Source organism: Salmo salar, chromosome 13 (genome assembly GCF_965601325.2).
Source record: "Salmo salar chromosome 13, fSalSal1, whole genome shotgun sequence".
Lineage (NCBI taxonomy): Eukaryota > Metazoa > Chordata > Actinopteri > Salmoniformes > Salmonidae > Salmo > Salmo salar.
Window position 1 is genome coordinate 69214462 of NC_138303.1, and position 15981 is coordinate 69230442.

Consider the following 15981-nt stretch of genomic DNA (forward strand, 5'->3'; position numbering starts at 1 on the left):
AATCCATATTGTAATCGTGGATTTTTACCTTGGCTGCGAGTGCCTTGTTTTCTCCTTGGAGTGTGAGAATTTCACTCCGGCTAAACTCCAAACTCCCCATCAGCCCTGCTACCTCTTCACACAACTTTTCCTGTGTTGCATGGATTCCAGCCAGAGCACTAGCCTCTACTTCAACGGTAAGTAAATCGTCGGTGTCTGTGGATTAATCTGTTTTTCTTTTTTCTTGGGTTAAAGTTATTTTGTGAGGTAGTCGGATCTTTCCATGATGGAGTATGTTGTTCCTCCATAGCGTAAAGCTGTTGGTACTCGTCGATTTCCCTCAGGATCTCGTTAGTATCCAGGTTGGATCTTTACTGCAACCAGTTGTTTTACGAAAAGATAACAATGAGTCTTTCCCATGACGACGACAGGTGTCTGTAGTACAGCCAGCTAGCACTCGTGGAATCCACGCAAAACAATGGAACACAAACTTGCAGTCCCAGCCGTAAAGACTAACCGCGTCGTGGAATCCTAAGCAACAAAACCTATAAAACAACAAACCGAGACTTAGTGTTTGTTGTTTTCCTCGTATACTGTGATCCTGTGGCTACCGTTTCTCAGTAAAGTATTTATGTTTATCCTGAACCACAGATGTAAAAAATTTAAACCACTTGGAGCTGATGTTCTGGTGTTTTTACAGACTTATGTCCAACAATACTGAACAAAAATAAACGCAACATGCAACAATTTCAAAGATTTGAGTTACAGATCAAATAAGGAAATCAGTCAATTTAAATAAATAAGGCCCTAATCTATGGATAACACATGACTGGGAATACAGATATGCATCATTTGGTCACAGATACAGTACCTTAAAAAAAAAGGTGTATGGATCACAAAACTTGTCAGTGTCTGGTGCGACAACCATTTTCCTCATGCAGCGTGACACGTCCTTCGCAAAGAGTTGATCAGGCTGATGTTTGTGACCTGTTGAATGTTGTCCCACTCCTCTTCAATGGCTGTGGGAAGTTTCTGGATATAGCTGTGAACTGGAACACGCTGTCGTACACGTCAATCCATAGGATCGCAAACATGCTCAATGGATAACATGTCTGGTAAGTAAGCAGGCCATGTAAGAACTGGGATATTTTCAGCTTCCAGGAATTATGTACAGATCCTTGCGACATGGGGCTGTGCATTATCATCCTGAAACATGAGGTGATGGTGGCGAATGAATGGCATGATAAAGGGCCTCAGGATCAATTCAAATTGCAATTGCTAAAATGCAATTGTGTTCATTGTCCGTAGCTCATACCTGCCCATACCATAACCCCACCGCCACCATGGGGCACTGTGTTCACAATGTTGACATCAGCAAACCACTTGCCCACACGATGCCATACATGCCATCTGCCTGGTACAGTTGAAACTGGATTCATCCATGAATGGCACACTTCTCCAGCTTGCCAGTGGCCATCGAAGGTGAGCATTTGCCCACTGAAGTCAGTTACGACGCCAAACTGCAGTCAGGTCAAGACCCTGGTGAGGATGATGAGCATGCAGATGAGCTTCCCTGAGATGGATTCTGACAGTTGTGCAGAAATACTTAGGTTGTGAGCTGTTTTATGAGCTGTCCAGGTGGCTCGTCTCAGACCATCCCGCAGGTGCAGAAGCCAGATGTGGATGTCCTGGGTTGGCGTGGTAAGATGTGGTCTGCGGTTGTGAGGCCGGTTGGACATACTGCCAAATTCTCTAAAACGACATTGGAAGCAGCTTATGGTAGAGAAATTAACATTCAAACATTCTCTGGCAACAACTCTGGTGGACTTTTCTGCAGTCAGCATGCCAATTGCATGCTCCCTCAACTTGAGACATCTGTGGCAAAACTGCATATTTTAGAGTGGCCTTTTAGTGTCCCCAGCACAAGGTGCACCTGTGTAATTACCATGCTGTTTAATCAGTTTCTTGGTATGCCACACCGTCAGGTGGATGGATTATCTTGGCAAAGGAGAAATGCTCACTAACAGGGATGTACACACATTTGTGCACAAAATTTGAGACATGCTTTTGCGCATTTAAGGTCATGAAAGATGGAACCAACACTTTACATGCTGTGTTTACATTTTTGTTCAGTATGTATACAGACTGAGAATACCAAACATGTGGAACTCCTTCCCAATATTGAGTTGCACCCCCCCTCTCAGAACATCCTCAATTCGTCAGGGCATGGACTCTACAAGGTGTCAAAAGCATTCCACAGTGATGCTGGCCCATGTTGACTCCAATGCTTCCCACAGTTGTCTCAATTTGTCAGCATATCCTTTGGGTGGTGGACCATTCCTGATACACATGGAAACTGTTAAATGTGAAAAACCCAGCAGCATTGCCGTTCTTGACACAAACCGGTGCGCCTGGCCCGGCACCTACTACAGTACCATACCCTGTTCAAAGGCACTTCAATTTTTTGTCTTGCCCATTCACCCTCTGAATGGCACACGTACACAATCCATGTCTCAATTGTCTCAAGGCAAAAAAAATCCTTGATCAACACTGATTGAAGTGGATTTAACAGGTGACATCATTAAGGGATCATAGCTTTCACCTGGTCAGTCTATGTCATGGAAATAGTTCCTAATGTTTTGTACACGCGCATGCACACACTCAAACACATGCCCCAGATTTTAGCATTCAGACACATTTCCAAAGCTAGCCACCGGTCATAATAAGGGTATTCTTAAAAAAAGGATGTGTAAAGAAACTCTTTGTCACGGATGTCGTATGAACGAGACCAAGGCGCAGCGTGTGTATCGTTCCACATATTTATTTATCTGTGAAACTATGCAAAACATACAATAAACTATAAACAATGAAACAACAAACCGTGACGAAGAGGTGCAACATACACTAACTCAAAATAATCTCCCACAAAACAAAGGTGGAAAAACAACTACTTAAATATGATCCCCAATTAGAGACAACGATGACCAGCTGCCTCTAATTGGGGATCATCCAAAAACCTCAACATAGAAAAACAGAAACTAGACCCAAACAACATAGAAAAATTAAACTAGAATAAACCCCCCAGTCACGCCCTGACCTACTCTACCATAGAAAATAAGAGCACTCAATGGTCAGGACTTGACACTCTTATTGAAAGTCTTGAGCTTAAAAAGCCAGACAAGCAGAGAGCCATCCCAGTGTGGATATATTAAATGTTTATATTCATGATGTGAACTCAGCTTGTTTTACATGCAAAGCTTTTCTGAGGAGCAGAAGAATACCAAAGCACATCACACAATACAAATCCTCTCTCTGGGGAGATTGTGATGAATGAGAACCCCCCCAAGACAAAACATATTTGATTTATCTGACAATAAACCAACTTAACCCAGACAATATTGGAAGTATTTAAATTTGTTTTTGCTGTAACTACGTCGTTACCCTTACTGTATTGATATTTATAAATGCCCACTGCACCTCCTGTGCACTCACTAGTGATTTCAATGTATAGTTACTCTTTTCAGCTCTGTGGCACCTAGATATAGTAAATGTGCAGACTGAATCTAGATGATATGTACTACAGATATTGCAATCAGACCACTCAATGATCTTCGTGCAAGTCCATTAAAACTTTTTCAAATACTTGGCAGCTCCAGGACTTGGCAGCTCTGGAGTTTGTCCTCTGACTGCCATTGATTTGAGGGACTGGCAGCGAGTCTCACTGTGAGCTCCATGGTGACAGAGACATCACAAAGAGCCTCACGCACGCGCTCACACACTATGAAGGAGCTGGACAGGGACCAAACCATTAACCACACTGGAGGAAGCAGGGATCCTTACTAATGGGCCCCACTGGGGTTGGCCTTGTTACATGTGGAAATGTCCCCAATTACTGTAACCAGGCCAGCCATAAACTCTGGTTGGATAGAGTGGCTCAGTCAGCGAAACGTTTGCAGGTCTTTTAATCAAATGCTGAGGATGCACAAATACAGACCGGAGACTCATAAATCAGACACAATGTGCCATTAATTTATCGAGACCTAGAAAAGCAACACAAAAGAGTCTTCTTCTGTGGTGCCGCTTTATCTCCATGTAATCAATATGATTCACTCACATATAACTATTGATCCTTGAGAATGTACTTGATTAGTACAGAGGACTGCTTTTCTCTTGTGAGACCTGAGAAGGTTTCTGTTCTGTATGTTATTCACACCAACCATGCTATGAATATGATATTAAACTGAACTGGTTTATTTTGATAGAACCATTAGCATGTGTCCATCCTCATCACTTAACTTCCTGATTAAATAACGTATCTATGAAAACCTGACTATGTAAGAAAGAATTGAGCTTTGCTTTACCAGCACCTGAACCCCTGACATCCAATTAAATCACACAGATTGATTATTTACCTTCAGAGCCATATCCCCACCACCTCTCCAAATGGAATGATGCCTAGATACATTAAATAACATGGGATTTTCAAGATGGCGAAATGGATTAGTACATCTCCTCGTGTATCTCTCATAAATACTAAGGTCATGAATGAATCCATTTCTTTGGATCCATCAAATGAATGCGGACACTTATCAAGGAGGCCATATTGCCTCTGCTGTGAACTACCGGTGGTAATACTATGAATGAGCTATATAGTTAATTTGATGGCTGGTTGGGGTATACAGTAGGACACATGGCAGAAAAATACATTAAACATGACTAAACTCATTACCATATCGTCACTGGAGGCATTCACTACAACCTTGAGTTCATGTTTATTATACAATATGGGTGGAATGTAGACAGAGGAACCACAAAGTGTCATCTTGCTGATACATGTATCCTGATCATGAATGCATTCATGTTTTACAGCTTAATGTCACACTGAGCAATCTCTAGTCTAGACTATTTGTTTGCGTAGTCAATTTACACACAGCACTGACACACACACTAACCCCACCAGAAATGCCACTAGAGGTCTTTTCACAGTCCCCAGGTCCAGAACACATTCAAGTTATACAGAGCCATGAGTGCATGGAACTCCCTTCCATCTTATATAGCGCAAGTGAACAGCTAACCTGGTTTATGAAAAACAAATAAAGCAACACCTCATGGAACAATGCTTCTCCCCCATGTGACCGACTTCTTGTGTGTATGTACACTATATATACAAGAGTATGTGGACACACCTTCAAATTAATGGATTCGGCTATATCAGCCACACCCGTTGCTGACAGGTATATAAAATTGAGCACACAGCCATGAAATCTCCAAAGACAAATATTGGCAGTAGAATGGCTTTACTGAAGACCTCAGTGACTTTCAACATGGCACCGTCATAGGATGCCACCTTTCCAACAAGTCAGTTTGCACAGAGCTCTAACCTCAAACCCAATTCACCTTTGGGATGAATTGGAACGCAGATTGCATGCCAGGCCTAATCGCCCAACATCCGTGCTGGACCTCACTAATGCTCTTGCGGCTGAATGGAAGCAAGTCTCCGCAGCAAGGGACAGAAGAGCTTATAATCGCCAATGTTCATTTTTAGAGATAGTTTACCTACATCTTTGTGTTAACATGCTGTGGCAACTCAACACATGGCAGAGCACACCTTTCATATTAGCATGCTGAGTATTGCTATACCACACACTATTACTGGTGGCAACTATATAACCAATACGCTATCAGATTTGGATATCTTGGAATTGTATTATTTCCCGGTATGACCAATTTCCCTAAAACAAATAGTTCTACAATTTGTAACATTGTTTTTCAATGATGAGTCAGTCTAGGTAAATCATTTGATCAAATGGCGAAGAGTAACCAAATACCCAATAGAATGTTCCATTGTTATTTGATAGTCATTTTCTATAGAGCTTGCAGTTGCGTCACAAATCAGCTAGCAAAATGCACGAGGCGCCATGTTGGAAGACCAAAGTCAGCCTGTTGGAAGTTATCTAATCGTCCACATGGCTGGCTGCCTTTTGCTACCACAGGAAACTTCGGAAGATTGCCCATTATTTAGTTTTTTAAGGGCCCAGAAAATGGAGGAATTGGACGAACCTATTCAAGAAAGTAAATATATTTTGAATATTATCATAAACAATTATTAGCTAGCTAGCTTTCCACAGAAACGTAGTGTGCAGGCTAACTCATATGAGCTGCTAATGTAATGTTCACTAGTTAGATAACTTTACATAATGTATAGCTACCTAAGTGAATTAAATATCACCAGGTTGCTAACTTCATATTAGCTGGTTATCGTTGTAACTCTAAATGCATTTGTAATTAGGTAGCTAGCAGTTCCAGCTGTCATAGAAGGGAGACTAGGCTACTCTGGATAGGGCAGGTACCTTTGTGAGAGGACATTATGAAAATATTCTCCAGTTCCATTCCCTAGCGAGAAAAACTGTAGACAGAGATATATAACTAGAAACATAATATTCAGTACTGTCTTATTTGAGTATAATTATATGTTAGCACATTTTGTGAACAAAAATACAGTTTAACAGTCACACAAAATGTATAAACCTATTAAAACTGGAGCAGGCCAACCCTGCTGGGTGTGCATGCTTCTGTTCCAGCCCAGCATGAACACACCTGATTAGTTAATAATCAAGTGCGCTATTGCTGGGCTGGAACAGAAGTCTGCTCCCCCATAGATCAGGGATCAGTGGAGCAAGGTATGGTATTGACTTTTTTTTGTTCACCTAAAATTATGCTTTAGTAAAAACAGCCTACATGTTACTAAAATGTCTAACCTTTAGATACGAGTTAGCTTACTTGTACACTTTGAAATATGAAAGTGTTCATTATTTGGGTTAAGTATTTAAACTTAACAATTATTCAATATTAACTAGTGTCGATGTTGATTAATCACAGATCACAATGCTACAATAAAGAGGGGAAGGGAATATGTCTCTAATGTCTGTTTCTCATTGTATTCTCAGATTACCTTTTTTGTTCAGTCATAAGCTCTCCAATTAGTTTGTCACCATTCTTTATCAGCCATGAGAACCCATTTTGCAGCTGATAATGGCATGCAACGCCAATGCAGCCATAGGCCTACAGCAGTGGTTCACAATTCCAGTCCTTGAGTAACCCCAACAGCACACATTTTTGTTTTAGCCCCAGACAAACATACAGCACATTCAGGAAGTATTCAGTCCCCTTCACTTTTTCCATATGACCTTCAATGCTGCAGAAATGTTTTGTTACCCTTCCCCAGAACTGTGCCTCGACACAATCCTGTCTCGGAGCTCTACGGACAATTCCTTCAACCTCATGGCTTTGATCTGACATACACTGTCAACTTGTATAGATAGACAGGTGTGTGCCTTTCCAAATCATGTCCAATCAATTGAATTTACCACAGGTGGACTCCAATCAAGTCGTAGAAACAACTCAAGGATGATCAATGGAAACAGGATGCACCTGTCACGCCCTGACCATAGAGAGCCCTCGTGACTGGGGGGGTTTCTAGGTATTGTGTTTCTATGTTGGTGTGTGTGTGTATGGTTCCCAATTGGAGGCAGCTGAATATCGTTACCTCTAATTGGGGATCATACTTAGTGTTTCCTTTTTCCCACCTGCAATGTGGGATATTGTTTTGTATGAGTGCCTATGTGCGCTACATTTTTCACGATCGTGTTATCTTTGTTGTTTTGGAAGTTTCACTATTATTAAAATGTGGAACTCTACTCACGCCGAGCCTTGGTCCAATTATTTATACGACGGTCGTGACAGAATATCCCACCAAGTCAGGACCAAGCAGCGTGACCAGGAGGTGAAGGAGAGTTGGTCATGGGAAGAGATACTAGGTGGATGTGAGACTCTTCCTTGGCGGGAGTCGCCGAGGAGTAAAGGAGGACAGCGACAACGCCGGGGTCCGCGGCCACAAACAACCCAAGGGCAACCCCAAGATTTTTTTTGGGGGGGGCACAAGGGGCGGTCGGCCGAGCCGAGAGCCAGAGACCGTCTGGGAGTCGATGGAGCAGTTTGAGGAGGGATATCGGAGAGAGATGTTGGCTAGGAGTATGCTGCAGCGCAGGCGTTTTGAGGAGCATGTCAACAGTCCGGTGCAACCTGTGCCGGCACCACGCACCAGGCCTCCAGTGCACCTCCCCAGCCCGATACGTCCTGTTCCGGCTCCGCGCACTCGCCCTGATGAGCGTGTCATCAGTCCGGTGCAACCTGTGCCGGCTCCACGCACCAGGCCTCCAGTGCGCCTCCCCAGCCCGGTACGTCCTGTGCCGGCTCCCCGCACTCGCCCTGAAGAGTGTATCACCAGTCCGGTGCAACCTGTGCCGGCTCCACGCACCAGGCCTCTAGTGCGCCTTCCCAGCCCGGTATGTCCTGTGCCGGCTCCCCGCACTCGTCCACCAGTGCTTGTGTACAGTCCAGAGCTTTCAGCAACGGTTCACAGTTCAGAGCCTCCAATGACGGTCCACGGTTCGGAGCTTCCAGCGACGGTTCACGGTCCGGAGCCTCCAGCGACGGTTCACGGTTTGGAGCTTCCAGCGACGGTTCACGGTCCGGAGCCTCCAGCGACGGTTCACGGTCCGGAGCCTCCAGCGACGGTTCACGGTCCGGAGCCTCCAGCGACGGTCCATGGTCCGGAACCTCCAGCGATGGTCCGGAACCTCCAGCGACGGTCCACGGTTTGGAACCTCCAGCGACGGTCCACGGTCCGGAGCTTCCAGCAACGATTCACGGTCCAGAGCCTCCAGTGACGGTCCACGGTCCGGAGCTTCCAGTAACAGTCCACGGCCCGGAGCTTCCTGCACTGGTGCCATGGCCGGAGCCTTCCACTGCGCCGATGTCCAGGCACGGTGTCCAGTCCCGCTCCATGGCCGGAGCCTTCCTCTGCACCGGTGCTCAGTCCAGGCATGGCGTCCAGTCCCGCTCCATGGCCGGAGCCTTCCTGTGCGCCACTGCCCAGTCCAGGCACGGCGTCCAGTCCCGCTCCATGGCCGGAGCCTTCCTCTGCACCAGTGCCCAGTCCGGGCACGGCGTTCAGCCCGGCTCCATGGCCGGAGCCTTCCTCTGCGCCGGTGCTCAGTCCGGGCACGGCGTTCAGCTCGGCTCCATGGCCTGCTCCGCGGTCTGAGCAGCTGCTACGTCCCGCACCGGAGCCGCCACCGATGCTAGTTGCCCACCCTAACCCTCCCCATCTAGTTTCAGGTTTTGCGGTCGGAGTCCGCACCTTTGGTGGGGGGGGGGGGGGGGGGGTACTGTCACGCCCTGACCATAGAGAGCCTTCGGGGTTCTCTATGGTGTTTTAGGTCAGGGCGTGACTGGGGGGGTTTCTAGGTATTGTGTTTCTATGTTGGTGTGTGTGTGTATGGTTCCCAATTGGAGGCAGCTGAATATCGTTACCTCTAATTGGGTATCATACTTAGTGTTTCCTTTTTCCCACCTGCGATGTGGGATATTGTTTTGTATGAGTGCCTATGTGCGCTACATTTTTCACGATCGTTATATCTTTGATGTTTTGGAAGTTTCACTATTATTAAAATGTGGAACTCTACTCACGCTGCGCCTTGGTCCAAGTATTTATACGACGGTCGTGACAGCACCTGACCTTAATTTTGATTCTCATAGCATAAGGTACTTACGTAAATAAGGTATTTACTATATATTTTTTTATACATTTGCCAAAATGTCTAAAAACTTGTTTTCACTTTGTCATTATGGGGTATTGTGTGTAGATTGATGAGGTAAAAAAATACACTGCTCAAAAAAATAAAGGGAACACTTAAACAACACAATGTAACTCCAAGTCAATCACACTTCTGTGAAATCAAAATGTCCACTTAGGAAGCAACACTGATTGACAATAAATTTCAGGATGGCACATCAATGCGAGCTGTGGCAAGAAGGTTTGCTGTGTCTGTCAGCGTAGTGTCCAGAGCATGGAGGCGCTACCAGGAGACAGGCCAGTACATCAGGAGACGTGGAGGAGGCCGTAGGAGGGCAACAACCCAGCAGCAGGACCACTACCTCCGCCTTTGTGCAAGGAGGAGCAGGAGAAGCACTGCCAGAGCCCTGCAAAATGACCTCCAGCAGGCCACAAATGTGCATGTGTCTGCTCAAACGGTCAAAAACAGACTCCATGAGGGTGGTATGAGGGCCCAACGTCCACAGGTGGGGGTTGTGCTTACAGCCCAACACCGTGCAGGACGTTAGGCATTTGCCAGAGAACACCAAGATTGGCAAATTCGCGACTGGCGCCCTGTGCTCTTCACAGATTAAAGCAGGTTCACACTGAGCACATGTGACAGACGTGACAGAGTCTGGAGACGCCGTGGAGAACGTTCTGCTGCCTGCAACATCCTCCGGCATGACCGGTTTGGCGGTGGGTCAGTCATGGTGTGGGGTGGCATTTCTTTGGGGGCCCGCACAGCCCTCCATGTGCTCGCCAGAGGTAGCCTGACTGCCATTAGGTACCGAGATGAGATCCTCAGACCCCTTGTGAGACCATATGCTGGTGCGGTTGGCCCTGGGTTCCTCCTAATGCAAGACAATGCTAGACCTCATGTGGCTGGAGTGTGTCAGCAGTTCCTGCAAGAGGAAGGCATTGATGCTATGGACTGGCCCGCCCGTTCCCCAGACCTGAATCCAATTGAGCACATCTGGGACATCATGTCTCGCTCCATCCACCAACGCCACGTTGCACCACAGACTGTCCAGGAGTTGGCGGATGCTTTAGTCCAGGTCTGGGAGGAGATCCCTCAGGAGACCATCCGCCACCTCATCAGGAGCATGCCCAGGCGTTGTAGGGAGGTCATACAGGCACGTGGAGGCCACACACCCTACTGAGCCTCATTTTGACTTGTTTTAAGGACATTACATCAGAGTTGGATCAGCCTGCAGTGTGGTTTTCCACTTTAATTTTGAGTGTGACTCCAAATCCAGACCTCCATGGGTTGATAAATTGGATTTCCATTGATTATTTTTGTGTGATTTTGTTGTCAGCACATTCAACTATGTAAAGAAAAAAGTATTTAATAAGATTATTTCTTTCATTCAGATCTAGGATGTGTTGTTTAAGTGTTCCCTTTATTTTTTTGAGCAGTGTATTTCATACATTTTAGAATAAGGCTGTAACATAACAAAATGTTAAGTCAAGGGTTCTGAATACTTCCCGAATGCACTGTACCTGATTCAACTCAGAGGGCCTGATGATTAGTTGATAAGTTCAATCAGGTGTGTTTGTCCAGGACTACAATAAAATGTACTATTGGAGGTACTCGAGGACTGGTGTTGGGAACCACTGGCCTACAGTATGATGGCATTAGCCTTATGGGTATTTGCAATGCAGCCCTTGCCATTGTGCATCTGAAGCAGAGAAGCTTAACTCACACATGGTTTACATATTGTTCAGCTATATGTGCTCAATTTAAAAACGATACCAGTTGACAATGTATGAGGCTAATCATTATACTAGATTTTGTACATGCCTTGTGCTGACATGAAATTGTTTAGTGCAAATCCAACCGTTGTAATCTAGGTGGTGAAATGTCAGGAAGCAGGAGATGATGGGATCCTTAGCTTAAAACATACAACTACTACTACCAAGTTCAATGCCAGCAACTTTTCTCCTAGAAGGTCTGAGTGGCACTTAGAGGTACTTCAGTGTTAATGAAGATGATTTGCTTAAGACTACCACAACAATTGCATTGTCTATGCTAAATGTGTTTAAATTGTAAAATAAATAAAATAGTTGGGCTATAAGAAACACTTTCTATTCAACGGGGCTAGGTAAAGCAGAGAGAACAATACTTTTAATTTCACCCATACAACAATATAGTGTTTTATTAAAGTACAGAATGTTTACAATGTCATGAACAATAGTCTTTAACACTTTTCAAAATACATTTTATACATTCATATGATTTAAGGGGGCACTTCTGTCTTGACGACAAGGTGAAGGTGCTCTCTACTCAAATGGCATAACAGAATCATTCAGATTGTCCAAAGTACAGCATATGACAACCATCTCGTATAACTGAGGGATGTCTCCTTTCATAGCTGGGAAAGGACGAAGTAGAAACTGTTGCTGTTGCAGCATTGCTCATCTTACCAGTGGGAATCCAGTCAACATGGGTGTCTTGATAGAGGTCAGCTGGTGAACCTACAGTACATGAACAAATGAAAAGCACTCCTGATGTTAGAATATCACTTCTTCAGGTCACCTATACCATCAGGGGACTTAAGTGTATGGTTGTGTTTAATTCATTCAGATGTTTTAGTTTCATATAAAGATTACATCAATTGTTGGGCTGGAGAAACCAATAATTGTCACAACTGTCGGAAGGATTGGACCAAGGCGCAGCGTGTAAAGTGCTCATCTTCTTTTATTAACGTGAACACTTAACCAAAATAAACAATACGACAAAACAGTTCCGTAAGGTGCACAGACTATACGGAAAACAACCACCCACAACCCACAGGAAAAAACAGGCTGCCTAAGTATGGCTTCCAATCAGAGACAACGAAAGACACCTGCCTCTGATTGGAAACCATACTAGGCCACACATAGAAAATGAAAACTTGAACAAATCCCCATGAAACAAACCAACCCCAAAACACACAAAAACAACACCCCCCTGCCACGCCCTGACCATACTACAATAACAAATGACCCCTTTTACTGGTCAGGACGTGACAGTACCCCCCCCCGAAGGTGCAGACCCCGACTGCACCTCAAAACAAAAAAAAACACAAAACAACCCTAAACCTAAAGGGAGGGAAGGGAGGGTGGCCACCGTCAATGACGGTTCCTGTGCTACTTCGCCAATCCTCCCACTATGGATGTGGCTCTGGCTCCGGGCGTAGCTCGCGTTCTGTGTTACCGACCCCCGCTGGAGGCTCTGAGCTGTAGACCGTTGCTGAAGACTCTGGGCTGCAGACCGTTGCTGAAGGCTCTTGGCTGCAGACCACCGCTGAAGGCTCTGGGTTGCAGACCACCGCTGAAGGCTCTGGACTGGGAGGCGTCGCTGGAGGCTCCGGACTGGGAGGCGTCGCTGGAGGCTCCGGGCTGAGGAGCGTCGCTGGAGGCTCCGGGCTGAGGAGCGTCGCTGGAGGCCTCCTGCGTGGAGCTGGGACCGGTCTCCCCGGACTGGGGAGACTTACAGGAGACTGGGTGCGCAGAGCAGGCACGGGGCACACTGGGCCGTGGAGGCGCACCAGAGGTCTGGAGCTCAGGGCTGGCACACCCCGTCTTGGCTGAATGGTCACTGTAGCCCGGCACGGGCGGAGCGCTGGCACAGGGCGAACTGGGCTGTGCTGGAGAATGAGGGCTGCCGTGCGAAGTGCAGGCGCAGGATAAACTGGGCCAAGGAGACGCACTGGCGGCCAGATGCGCTGAGCAGGCACACTCCTTCCTGGCTGAGTGCCAACTCTAGCACGGCAACGCTGCGGAGCCCGTACCGACCACACCGGACTGTGCGTGCGGATGGGCGAGACTGCGCATCACCCCGTAATGCATTGCTCGCCCCTCTGCACGCCTGCTCAGTCGTGCCCTCTCCAACAGTACCTCCCTCCGGAATCTCGCGTCAAGCTCCGTGCTTGACTCCATTCTTGGCTCCGTTTTGCTCCACGGCTCTCTCCTGTACGCCCGGGAAGTTAGGTCAGGGCTCCCCCCTGACCTAGCCAAACTACCCGTAATGACCCCTCCCCCCAATTGTTTTTGGGGGTGCCTCTTAGCCTCCTCCTGACGTTCCAGCCGTTCCGCCTTCGCTGCCTCTATCTCCTCCGGCGGGTGGCGATACTCTCCAGGTTGACTCCAGGGTTCTTTCCCATCCAGGATTTCCTCCCAGGTCCAGGACTCCAGATACCTCTGCTGTTGCTCCCTTCCATGCTGCTTGGTCCTTCGGTGGTGGGTGGTTCTGTCACAACTGTCGGAAGGATTGGACCAAGGCGCAGCGTGTAAAGTGCTCATCTTTTATTAACGTGAACACTTAACCAAAATAAACAATACGACAAAACAGGTCCATAAGGTGCACAGACAATACGGAAAACAACCACCCACAACCCACAGGAAAAAACAGGCTTCCAATCAGAGACAACGAAAGACACCTGCCTCTGATTGGAAACCATACTCGGCCACATATAGAAAATGAACATAGAAAATGAAAACTAGAACAAATCCCCATGAAACAAACCAACCCCAAAACACACAAAAACAACACCCCCCTGCCACACCCTGACCATACTACAATGACAAATGACCCCTTTTACTGGTCAGGACGTGACAATAATCAACAAGGCAGGTTGTCCTATTCCATTTAGGCCTTTGTCCTATGTCCAGTTCTTAATTTTTTTAAATGTGTTTATTATATGATGTTTTTTTATTTTTTTTTATTAAATTTGTATCTCCCCTTTTCATGGTCATGGCCAGAATGGATCCAGCTTTTGTCAAATTGATGTAATATTTTACATTCTGTAGCAGATAATTTATGCAGCAGGTTAGGAAACTTTTGTAAGGAAAATGTTTAGGGTTTGCTAAAATGCATCTTTTGACCTTAATTTGACAAAAGCTGGATCCCTTTTAGCCAGGGCCCCTTTTCGGCCTAGATTACATGGTTGCATTCAAAACAAGGTCATTTTTATTGATCTGTTGTCAGTGTCAGTAGAGTAGGCCTAGGCTACTATCGTAATAAAACATATTCTACTAATGTCTCCAGTCATATATAAAGTGTAGTAGAATTGCATGAAATGTTTATTAAAGGCTACATTTTTGCTGTGCAAAGGAAAGAAACATCTCTGATATAGCCCATAAGCCTATGCCACTACGTACATATTAATAGCCTAAATTATTACTATCCAGTCTACTCATCACATTAGGAATAGTACGCTTACATTCGTCTGCAAATGTGTCTCACACATGCTCCAACCATTCCCCCCTGGCGTTCGAGGACGCCAGGCTACCCAGCATTACGCACTCCCACATCATCATTACGCACACCTGCCTTCCCCCCGTCACGCGCATCAGCAATTATTGGACTCACCTGGACTCAATCACCTCTGTCATTACCTTCCCTATATCTGTCTGGTTCCCCACTCTGTTCCCTGATTCTGCATTAATGTTCATATGTCCTTGTATACCCGTGTGCTGGCGCTGTTTCTGTCATGTTACCTGTCTGTTCCTATTAAATGTTTGACTCCTCGTACCTGCTTCTCATTCCCGGCATCAGTCTTTACAATGTGACGATAGAGGCATGCAATCCATTGTTATTAAGGTGTATTTTTATGGTGAAAAAATTGTTTCCCCAAAACGTGAAACTCACGCGACACATGCTAATAGCTAGACATCAAGCTATCTAGCTAGCTAATTTTGGCAAATTTACTGTAAACAATGTTGTTGTTAACATCTGATTAGCATAACAGCTAAACTAAACTCGAAATTGATCAGACTTGACTTACCAGTAATTAATTAATCGTAGCAGACCCTGTACTGACAGCTGTCTGGGTTCAGGTCTTGACAGGCAAAAAGGTTTAACTTTTCTGACAGTTCTTGAGTCTTATCTCATTATCACCAATGGTCAGTGGCGATTTTAGCATGTAAATCTTGGTGGGGCCAAAAAAAAATAGTGGGATGCATGCCAGCAAAGCCACTACACAACACTAAACAATACATGAATTGCACTATAACGGTGACAAACAGTGCCCACAAACTGTTAGGGCCTATATAAAGCTGTCCCAACAGCAGTCCCAACACCATACCACTGCTACACCTGGTTATCAGCGGAGCCTAGTCTGGCAGTGAAACAGTTAATTCAGCCTCATTTACTGCCTTTTAAAAAACATAGCTGATGTGGTTTCTACTGACAATTGAGATGCACAAACTATGGCATAAGAGGACGACAAGCGGAGAAGAGGCAATCCATCATTTTGATTGAGACATTAATGAGCAAGCGACGACGGACGTAGTCAGTATAACTACTTGGCCAGCACTTTTGAAATGTACAGCGGCAGAATTCAGAACATGGGCCGTTCTTA

At 45.7% G+C, this 15981-nt stretch overlaps 1 protein-coding gene across 2 annotated transcripts in view; it reads right to left on the reverse strand.

Annotated features, from left to right (window-relative positions):
* LOC106567633 (galactosylgalactosylxylosylprotein 3-beta-glucuronosyltransferase 1-like) overlaps positions 1 to 15981 on the reverse strand; it is a 120114-nt gene that overhangs the window by 44833 nt on the left and 59300 nt on the right. The gene's annotated exons all lie outside the window — the stretch shown is intronic.